We start from the raw sequence: 12,277 nt of genomic DNA on the forward strand, positions 1-12,277 counted from the left end.
GTGGTGCAGCCGGATGAAGGAGGGGGCGGCGGCCTTGGACGGCGGCCTAGGGAGAGGAGGAAGGCGTCGCAAGAAGAGAAGAGAGAAGGGAAGAGAGTTAGGGCAAAAGCCTTTCAATCAATTTTTGCATACTGAAATAGGTGCTCACCACATCTATTTATAGGTGGCTACCGGACCCCTTAACTTGACTTGATCTAATTGAATTCAAGAAACAACTAAACCCAAAGCGACTCTAATAAAGGCCAAGTCGGCTAACCCGAGCAAGGCTATGCTGAAATAAAATTAACATCAAGGACTCAAAAGCAAAAATAACCAAATGATTAAGTCCGAGGCGGTCTAGTGGATCCAACCGCATCATATTCTTCCAAAGTTCATAAGGAGTTTTCTTGGTTATTGGTCGTATTAAAACCCGATTTAGAATATGGCAAGCAGTGCTTATAGCTTCAGCCCAAAAGTACTTTGGAAGATTTGACTCGCACAACATCGTGCGTGCCATTTCTGCCGAGGTCCTATTTTTTCTTTCAACAACCCCATTTTGTTGAGGCGTACTAGGTGCTGAAAATTGATGTGAGATACCGTTTTTATTACAAAATTCTTCAAAGTGTTGATTTTCAAATTCAGTTCCATGATCACTTCGAATTGCTACTAAGGTGAGCTTCTTTTCATTTATGATATAATTATAATGTTTCAAGAATTCTGAAAATGCTTCATTCTTATGTGCCAAAAATGAAACCCATGTATATCTTGAAAAATCATCTACCATAACTAGTCCATACTTCTTCCCTCCTAGACTCGCAGTTCTAGTGGGTCCAAATAGATCCATATGTATGAGTTCAAAAGGCCTAGTTGTTGATACTATATTCTTTGATTTGAAGGATGATTTTGTTTGTTTTTCTAAAGAGCATGGTCCACAAATTTTGTCCTTTTCAAAGATTAATTTTGGCACATCTTTTATTAATTCCTTCTTGACTAGTTTTGATATTAATTCCATACTAGCATGTCCTAGTCTACGATGCCAAAGCCAACTTGTTTCATTTTTCTTTTCTTAGTAATTAAACATAATCCATTTTTCTTGCCTAAATCATGAAGATCTACCATGTAAATATTTCTTTGCTTTTGTCCTACAAGTACAATGCTATTATCTTTAGGATTTGTGATTATGCATACTGATGCTTCAAATGTGACTTTAAACTCTTTATCACAAAATTGACTTATGCTAAGTAGGTTATGTTTTAAACCATTAACTAATAAGACATTTTCTATGAAAGTAGATGGAGTAATGAAAATTTTATCCTTCCCAATGATATACCCTTTTCCATTGTCTCCATAGGTTACTACTCCACCCTTCTTAGATTCCAAGGTGACAAATTGGTCTACGTCACCGGTCATGTATCTTGAACAGCCGCTATCTAGATACCATCGTTTTTCCACTTTATTAGCTGCAAGACACCCCTCATCGTCATTGGCCATATGGCATATTTGGGCCGTCTCTTGATGATCTTCTTCTTCCGAACTTGACTCCTCACTTTCACTCCATTCAGCCATGAAGTTCTTCTTTTTGAGTTTTCTTGCCATCCACTTTAATTCCGGGCAATCTATCTTATAATGCCCGGGTTTGTTACACTCATAACAATTAGGTGTTTCTTTTTTCTTTTCTTTGTCCTTACTCTTTTCTTTGCTTGAGCTACCTTTGAAGAAGGGTTTCTTTTTATGAAATCTATTCTTACCTCTCATAAATTTTCTAAATTTTCTTCCAAGCATAGTCATTCCTTCTTCATTAAATTCATCATCATCATCTGAATCTTCCGACTCAGTTTGTTGTTTTGGAGTGGTAGACTTTAGGGCAATGGTCTTTCTTCTCTGGACCTCATCTTCTGAATTTTGCCTCATGGTCAACTCATGGGTCATGAGTGATCCTAGAAGTTTCTCTAATTGCAGTGTATTGAGGTCCTTAGCTTTCTGAATTGCAGTTACCTTGGCCTCCCAAACTCTTGGTAGAGACCTGAGAATTTTTTGCACCAATTCAGAGTTAGTATAAGACTTTTCTAAACTCTTTAGCCCATTTATAATTTCAGTAAAACGAATAAACATATCAGTTATGGACTCAGTGGATTTCATTTTAAATAATTCATACTTATGTACTAATATGTTTATATTTGACTTCTTAACTTGATTAGTCCCTTCATGTGTGACCTCAAGTTTGTCCCAAATTTCTTTTGCAGAGATGCATGTAGATATTCTATTGAATTCACTTACATCTAATGAACAGTAAAGTACATTAATTGCATTTGCATTTAATTGTGCTAATCTTCTATCACTTTCATTCCAATCCATTTTTGGTTTGGGTATGATAGTGCCCTCTATACTAATTGTGGGTGTGTGAGGTCCTCTAGTAATAATATACCACAATTCATAGTCTAGAGCTTGAATGAATATCCTCATCCTAGCTTTTCAGTATGTGTAATTTGTGCCATTAAATAGAGGAGGTCTATTTGTGGATTGCCCCTCACTCATAGAACATCCCACTTGGGTTGTCATGATCTTTAACTCTTGATTGTGAGATCAATAAGTACTATTGGAGCACCTTGCTCTGATACCACTTGTTGCCCAAGGTGACAAGCCAAGAGGGGGGGTGAATTGGTTTCTCTTAATTTTTACTATATTACTTATGTCAATTGATGAGTTAGTGGAATTTAACAAAGCACAATACAAACACACAAGAAGTATAGTGGTTCGGTGCTCTCCTAAGCACCTACGTCCACTCCCCAAGCAACCCCTTGGGAATTCACTATAATCCTGCGGATTACAGTTGGATTGTTTTCTGGGCTCACAATCCAAAAATCTTTACACTTTGGTTTTCCGGGTTCACCAAAAACCTATGTTGGTTTTACGGGCTCACCAACGAACCTATGTTGGTTTTACGGGCTCACCAACGAACCTATGTTGGTTTTCTGGGCTCACCAACGAACCTTTACAATTGGTTTTACGGGTTCACCAATCAACCTACACCGTTGGTTTTGCGGGCTTACCAACTAACCTTTACAAGGAGTTTAATAAACGAAGTAAGAAGATTTAAGCTCCTAGATGAGCAAATATAACAATATAATCTATAAAGAAGAGTTTAGAGAATAGTTATCACTTGATGTGACTTCTCTCTTCTTTGTCAAGGATGCTTCACTCTTCAGGGGTGGATGGAGCTCTTAATGACTCTTGGAATCTGCTCAGCCACTTTTTTTTGACTCTTGAATGAAGCACTTGGATGAAGAAGATTAGGGCACTTCGTCTTTCTTGTGTACTCTTTGATATTTTGCAAAAGGATGTTCTCTCTGATGAATAGTATCACTTTAAATAGTTTCCTTCATCCATTGGACAAGCCCCAATGGTTAGAATTCAAAAACTAGCCGTTACTCACTATTGGAAGGACAAAAAGTACTTCTGCAGAACTAGCCGTTATGCTTCTGCCCGTGTTTGGGTCGACTCAACCTTTTCTTGGGTCGACCCTCTCAGAACCACAGAAACTTGCAATTCAGCCTTCCTTCACTTCTGTCGACTCAACATTTCTTTGGGTCGACTCAAGGTTCAGTTGGGTCGACTCAACTTTCACTTGGGTCGACCCTCTCAGGGTTTCCAGAGAACCTATTCTGTCAATGTATTCTGTCACTGCCTTTGGGTCGACCTTCTCAGTGTTTGGGTCGACTCAAGCTTGGGTCGACTCAACTTCCTCTTGGGTCGACCCTCTCAGTATTTCCAGAGAACTGTTTTCTTGAGGCTTGAGAGGCTTGAGGTTTGGGTCGACTCATGCCTTCCTTGGGTCGACCCAACTACTGTTCATCCGTGCCATTTTTGCAGAAGTGTGCCAGATGCTTTCTTGATGTGCCGGGGTCGACCCAATCAACCTTGGGATCGACTCAATCCACACTTTGCTGCAACTCAAGGTTAGATTCATCCATATAAACAATGAAATGCATCTTTATATAATTATACGAATATACTGAGAGTAACAGACTTATAAATGAAGCATCGAATTAACTTGTAACATACTCTTGATTATTGCTTGTTAATCATCAAAATACCACTATCATCCTCAGAGCATATTCATCTATGTTGCGGTGATTTCTCCCTCCTCAGGTAAATAACTATATATTTTTGATGACTTTACATAATTATCACTTATTTTCATGAGTTAATGATTTTCATAACTTCTAAAGTTTCTCTTTTTTTTTTGTAGATTTCTGATACTTCAACAGCTCGTAGAGATGATGATGGTGCTGAATTCGATCACTGATATTTTTGAGACCGTTATCTAAGGAGTTTTATATGTTACCTCGACTCTCACTCAACCGGTGGAACAGCTTCCCGAAACAGCGAGAGAAGCCGGAAATCCTTCTTATATTTTTCAAAATACATTGTAATTCTAAACTTATTATGTAAATTTCATCATATATGACAATATGAATTTTTTGAATGATCTGAATGTTTGTTTTGATGTAAATGTAATGCTGGTTCATATTGCTATAATATGTTTCTTAGTATTTGTTTTTCTAAAATTTTTTTCTTTAAAAAATCCACTCCCGACGCTTTAAAGCGTCGTTAAAAAACTTCTCTGGCACGGGCTGGCATGCTTTCCCCGATGCAAGGAAAGCGTCAGTAAAAATGTTCAAGCGACGCTCTGACGCGTCAATAAAAACCTGCTGTAAGCATCGAAAAAAATTCCGCCACTATCCGCCGCACCCACGTTCTAGTTTATGCCGACGCGTTATTGTGTCGGCAAAACAGCATACGCCGACGCTTAATAAAGCGTCGGTAAAGCTTAACTTTTTCCTACGCTTTTTTCTAGCGTCGGCAAAAACTTTTTCCACTCTGGTATCACCGACGCTTTTGCGACGCTTTGTGAAGCGTCGGCTGGATTTTCACCAACGCTTATAAGCGTCGGTAAAGGCTAGAAAAAACGCCGGAAAAAATTCATTTTTTTGTAGTGGCATGGTAGGCTTGGTCATGTGAATTTTGATCGGATCTGTTATATGACTAACTTAAACCTAATTCCTAAGATCTATATGGATAAAACAATCAAATGTGAAATCTATGCTCAAGCCAAAAGTACCTGAAAACTTTTCAAATCAGTTTACAGAAGTTCTAACCTTCTTGATCTTGCTCATAGTGATGTATATAACTTTACCAAACTTCCAACTCGAGGAGGAAATCATTACTTTGGAATATTTATTGATGATTTCTTCTAGTATTATTACACATATTTGATCAAATATAAGTATAAAGTCTTACATTGGTTTAAATTCTTAAAGGTTAAAGCTCAAACCTAAACTGAAATAATTCTTAAAAGACTTAGGTCTAATCGAGGTGGAGAATATACCTCAAATGAAAGATTCTATTCTGTTAAGAATATGAGATCATTCATGAGGTAACTCCTTACTTCTCATAGTCCAACAGTGTAGCAGAACAGGAATACCATAACCTAATGGAGATGATTAACTTAATGTTAATCAGTTTAGGTACACTCAAGAACTTATATGGGGGAAGCTTTTTTAGTAGTCTGTTACATCCTAAATAGAATACCTTTTAAGAATCGAAATAAGACATATTTTAAACTATAGAAGGGTAGAACTTCTAGGTTAGATTACCTCAAAGTATGGGAGTGTCTAGCTAAGGTAGGTATACTTGAACCTAAGAAAAGAAAAACTGGCCCTAAAAGTGTAGATGCAATATGTATAGGGCATTGCTTAGATAGTAGCACCATTAGATTCCTCGTAGTAAATTTTGAGACAAGTATCATCTCTAATAATGCTCTCATAGAGGCTGGAGATGCTACTTATGTTAAAAATATCTTTTCTTTTAGAAACCAAGACCAAAATTCAATTCAATCTGATCTATCCTCCAATCTTAGCTTTGTTGAATCGGAGGTTTCTTATGATTTTAGAAAGAGGAAGAGGTCTAATCCTAATCATGGACCTTTGAAACCTAGAAGAAGCAAAAGAACAAGGAAGAAAAAGAACCTTGGTGAAGAATTTTTTATCTTTATGGTAGAAAGTGAACCTTCCATTTTTGCAGAGATAATATCTTTATCTGATGCCCCTTTATGACAGGAAGCCATAAACTTTGAGTTCAACTGAATAATCCAAAATTAGTCTTCAATCCTTACTTATCTTTCTCCAAGTAATAAACCATTAGATTGTAAGTGGATATTCCATAGAAAGCTTAGACGTAATGGATCAATAAAAAACTATAAGGCTAGATTAGTAGCTAAGAGGTATAACAAAAAAAAAGGCTTAGATTTTTTTGATACCTATTCTCGTGTATCTGGAATCATAACCCTTAGAAAACTTAGACCATTGCTTCCATCCATAAGTTGGTCTTTGATCACATAGATGTGAAGACTACATTTCTAAATGGAGATCTAGATGAAAAGATCTATATGGAATAGCCTGAAGGATTCATTGTAAAGAGACAAAAAAATAAAGTTTACAAACTTGTTAAGTCTTTATACAATCTAAAACAAGTACCTTACAATGGCAGAAAAGTTTGATAAAACAATCATGTCTTTTGGTTTCACTATCAATGATCATAACAAGTATATCTATTCCAAAATCATCGACGATGATTGTGTAATCCTTTGTTCGGATGTCAATGATATTCTAATCTTTAAAACTTCTCTTAAAATTATATCTGAATTCAAACAATTCCTTTCACATGATTTTGATATGAAAGATATAGGTGATACTGATTTTATCCAAGGGAAGAAGCTGATCAATTTCTCTAAAGGGATGGCTCTCTCGCTTCCTCATTCCATCAAGAAAATGATTGAAAAGTTTGGTTACTCTAATCAAAAACTTGTTTCTACTCCCCATGATCCAAGCATTCATCTTAAAATGAATTTAGGTGATCCAATTAATCAAATCAAATACTCCCAAATCATAAGATCTCTCCTATATATGGCAAATAGAATAAGAACTAATATTGTCTATACTATAAAGAGACTAAGTTAATATACCCAAAATCAAAAACAATTTTATTGGTCAGCTGTTAAAAGGATATTCCGAAATCCTACAGAAATCTTTGATCTCCCTCTTCTATACTGGATATCTTGGGATGATTGACGGTTATAATGATGCAAACTGAATTACTGATACTCTTGATCTAAAATCAACTATCGGATATCTTTTTCTTCTTGGCGGTATTGTCGTAGCTTGGAGATCTTTCAAGCAAACTCTTATATCTTGGAGCATCATGGGGGGTAGAGTTGACTGCTATGGATACCACCTATATTGAGACAGAATGAATTAAAAATCTTATCTCAAAGCTATCTTTAGTACTTAGGCCAGTTCTAGCTATATCAATCTATTATAATAATAAAGTCATGATAGAATTGTCTGATCAAAAAAGTACTAATAAAAAGATGAATCAATATATTTAGATTCATCATAATTTTTTATGACAACTTTAAAAAATAATATAATTTGTTAAAATTTGTCAAGTCTCAAAAAAACTTAGCAGATTAATTAACTAAAATTTATCTAGGGGAGAAGTCCTAGAATCATCGAAGGGGATAGAGCTTAAGCCCACTACTTGGCCACCAAAAAGTGAATACCCAATCTCTGTGATTGGAGATCCAATGAAAGAGATTCAATATGGTAGAAACAAAGCTAAATGAGTGATTGTATTAGAGTATATTCTCAGAGTATATCTCCTTCCACCCCTATAATGAGTGCTCATATCAGTAACAAAGTAAATTGGAAAGATTGAGTTATACTCTTAATATGTTCAAGATAGGAGATCTGTAGGGTATTAGATCACAAATAACTCTAGAAGACTTATATATGTGAGAATTGTCGTGAATGTTGCGGCTAGGGGTTTGGGCTAACCCTAACAATTCTCATGAAATATCAAGACACTAAGCACAAGTTCTTTAATTAGTGCTGACCTCACAAAGACTAAATTGATCTATACTATGTATATGAGAAGTAGAAATCTAAGTCAAAGAACTCAGCTAAAAGTCTAATCTACTATGATTTCTTCATATGGATATAATCAATACTAAGTGAGGTTCAAATCCATGGGACACTTCACTCATTCCATAGTATAAGTTGCCTAAAATTTCTTCTTTATATTTTTCAAAATTTAAATCTTTTATAGTGGATTGTTGGCATTTTAGTTTAAAAAGATTTAAATTTAAAAGTAATAAAACCAACCTTATCCTCTAAATTTTAGTTAGTTTAAATACTCTACAATACTTCCTTTTTTGGTCCTATATTGGATATGTGAAAGCAAGTCCTCTTACTTGCATGGAAATCCCATCACATGAACCCAAGTTGGGCTTTAGGGGAAGTGGGCTAGTGACCACACATGCAAGCGTGTGGTCAGACTCGGCTCGGCCGGCCAACCGTGTTGTCTTGCGCAAATTACATGGTGAGGTAAGTCCAGTGCCTTGCGATATCTGAACACAACACAATCTGAACACACTACACACCACATCCACTTCCATCTCTGTGCTCTCTATTGGATTGCGGTGTTTCCATAATATGGCTTAACCTCAGAATATAGCATTTTTTCGAACATCCGAATAGAATCTACAAATACACTCTTAAGTCCAATGCCCTGTGATATTTGAACACAACACAATCCGAACACACTATATACCACATCCACTTCTGTCTCAATGCTCTCTATAAGATTACGGTGTTTCCATAACATGGCGTAATTTTAGAATGTAGCATCTTCTCGAACATTCGGACAGAATCTACAAATAGGCTCTAAGTCCAGCACCCTGCAATATCTGAACACAACATAATCCGAACACACTACACACCACATCCACTTCCGTCTCCATGCTCCCTATTGGATTACGAGACAAAGATAGAGACCCTACTTCTACAGTGCGCTATTGTCTGCTTACTTTTTTCCTTTCTTTTTCCTCCTTTTCTAGGCAACTAAAGAAGTCATTTGTGCCAAGCCTTCTAGCGATTATGTTTGTTGGAGGAGCATCGAACTGAGTTTGGTTGTTGTGCCTTGGGGATGAGATTGCCACATATTTGCACGTAAGGGGCAAATCACGTTCTTAGAGTAGTGTTCTCACTGCCTCAGTCCTGGCAAGCTTTCAACCAATTCTTATTCAAGATTTTGTAAATATAAAGTTATAATTCAATGTATTATTTCAAAGCAAAATAGCAATTTTCAGGTGTCATTCCTTCAATACCATTCTCCATTTGACTAGATGCCATCACCATGATCCAATGATATTATTATGTGGGAAAATAATGTCTAATAAAATATTCTTGTAGAGTAAAATGAGGCAGGGAACCTTTGGGTATGTATACATTCTCTACTAGGATGACACTGCACGAGCATCCCACATGTTGATAAATTTGTTGCTTAACAAGTAACCAACATACTCATCTATCTATCATTGCCACTATCTATAAACTATAAATGAATATAAGGTTTGGGAAATTGGGATTGACCGCCATTTTATTTTTAATTCTTGTTTTACACTATATGTTACTCATGCCCTTTGATACTGATGGCTATATTATGTGTAGTCCCTAATATTTACATAGATAGAAAAAGAAGTATTGGCAGAACAAGCATAAATTTGTGGAGTAACGTTGGCCTAATTGTTTGCATGAGCATATAAAATATTAAGTATATAAGAGCTGGGGGCAATCAAACAAAGGATTAGGTGTCAAGTTCCTTTATGAGGTTGTCAACGATAGTTCTGTTGCTGTCAACTCAGCATGACCTTTCTATTGGTTCTACATATACGGAAACATTTAGATGAAAACCACTCAAGCAACAATTTACCACATGCATCACATTGCTATGATGGTTCTGTTCCATTTAGAGTTGGCCGAGGGAGAGGGGAGATGGATTTTGATTCAAGAAACCAGCGGACCTGGGATAGGTGCAGGGAATGGTAATTCCCACCCCGAACCCAACTTGATCTATATAATCTTACACCCTTTGCTACATTTCCCTGCCCACCCGCCCTTCTCTCGAGTTGCTCATCCAATCGTTCCATCTCTTTCCACTCCTCAAACCTAGCCGCAGTGCTACACCCACTTTCTACCCCTAATTATCAATATAATTCTATACATTATTGACTTATGGCATTTATTTTTCTTCGTATTATTTTTAGGTTCATCTATACCACCACAGGGTAGCACAATTTAAATTATCCTTAATGATTATCATGACGATGGAAGAACTTTTGTAAGAATGATTAATGATATGAGGGCTATAGGGTACACGCTTAGTTGTTCATTTTGTTAATAGATAGTTTTTATTAATTTAAGAAATCTTTAACTTTCTAAATAGTAATATTTCTATTTGTTGTATTTCTATAATTATTAAAATTTTGGTTTGTTATGCTCAATATCATCAAAAAAAAATTTATATATTTTATATATTTTTTTGATTTGTATGTAATAAAAAAAATTATAGCTTTACCTAGCTCGATTAACCTACCCCACTGACTCTACTCAACCCACCCCATCCCGAGATGGATACGGGGTGGGTATAGCATGTGGTGATGGGTACCGGCAATGGCCTGCCCTGGTTTATACCTGCTCTTTCGCCATCCCTACTATCGTTTAACTTCAAAGGGAACGATGAGACATCATATATCATGACAAGGAAAGGGAAAAGCATCTAAATTTATATGCGAGTCTAAAGCCCCACCGACACCCTTAAAAAACGCATTACATTTTGTATTGCCATTGTTCAGCAAGCCACAATGCATCCAAATACTTTTTTGAAAGTTGGGATAAGTTGCATTTGATATTAGGCTTCTAACAGCTCCTTTAAGCTTCAGATTTTAGTTAAGATTTCCTCCACGAGAGATCTAAGTTTGATCTTCGTGGTGAATTAAGAACTATGTTTTCATGTATCAAGAAGTGATATAACTCCAGACTAGTCAAATAGCGTCACTTAAGAATCCAAATGATTGTCACAATTTATACTCACCTATTCTTCTTTTTCTTTGTTTCTTTATTTCTTTCTTTTGCAGCTAAAAAATTTGGGTAAATGATGAAAGGTAGTATGAAAGAGAAAGCAAGATAACTTCATTAATTTCGAGCCATCTAAACAAAATAACTGGAGTCTGGGTTACTCTAATTTGATATTTAAGCGCTTGAAAGATAAGGGAACTCTTTTTTTTTCCTTTTTTCTTTTTTGTGAGTGAAAGGGAAATCCCATTAATATTGCTGCCAAAAGCAAACCTTATTTCTGTTGGAGGATTAGAAGCTCTTCTTTTTTTTTTTTGTTGTAATCCAGGAGACTGGAAAGAAATGACTACAACAATGAGATCTCAGCCTCTCCTCCACTGTACTGTAACATGATTAAGACTCTAGTGAGGACCATAACAACAGCTGCATCAGAAAGAGTTCTCTAAGATCAATAGAGTGACTGAAATCCCTTCAAATTCCTCTGACGAATCTACAGATATGTAGTAGATGATCAGTTAATTGTCTCATCATGTTGACTGCAGATGGCACAAGGCAAAGAACCAACCCAAGTTCCTTTGGCAAACTTTTAGCAGTCGGGTTCTTTTGTTCGTTGCCAGCCAAGCCAAGATGGACAATATTAATTGGAGAGGGAATCCAATTCCCACACAGCCTCGGAAACTAGATAGAGGATGGAAGAATGTATCCCATTTCCAATCCGATCTAATGAAAGTGAGGGTTGACAATGCTGTAACAACAAGTGCGGGTTAGGCATGCCTAACTCTTTGTCCAAGAAAAGGACACTCCTGTAATACTGTAGGTAACTGCAAAAACTCATCATTCATGTTTTGAGGGATCCAACCTCAGAATCCAATGTTTTATCTCCCATGATTAACAGCATCTCCAATTAATCAATGATAACATAGTTGTATCCTGAGCAATTCTAAACAAGCCTGGGAATGGATCAGAGCAAGAAGCTCCACCGATCCAAATCTGAATAGTGGATTCATTTTCTAGCCTAAATTTGAGATTGGCAACCAAGATTAATTCTGTTTGGAGAACACTTGATCCAAAAGGAGAAGCAACTGCCATCAAACATCTGTTCCGCCGCCGCCTCCGCTTTACACCCACCAATTTAGCCTGGATAGTGATGATTTACAAGAGCAAATATGGCATCAGGAAGGCATCAGAATCATTAGTGATGACTTATTACTGCAGTATTTCAACAAAAAGTACAACTTGAACAGTTTTAAATATGAATAGAGACTAACATGTGTAAGCTTTTAATTGAGGCAGATCCCATCTCTTATTCCCCAACTAATTTCTCA

This window comes from Phoenix dactylifera, unplaced genomic scaffold (assembly GCF_009389715.1).
Source record: "Phoenix dactylifera cultivar Barhee BC4 unplaced genomic scaffold, palm_55x_up_171113_PBpolish2nd_filt_p 000608F, whole genome shotgun sequence".
NCBI classification, from domain to species: Eukaryota; Viridiplantae; Streptophyta; class Magnoliopsida; order Arecales; family Arecaceae; genus Phoenix; species Phoenix dactylifera.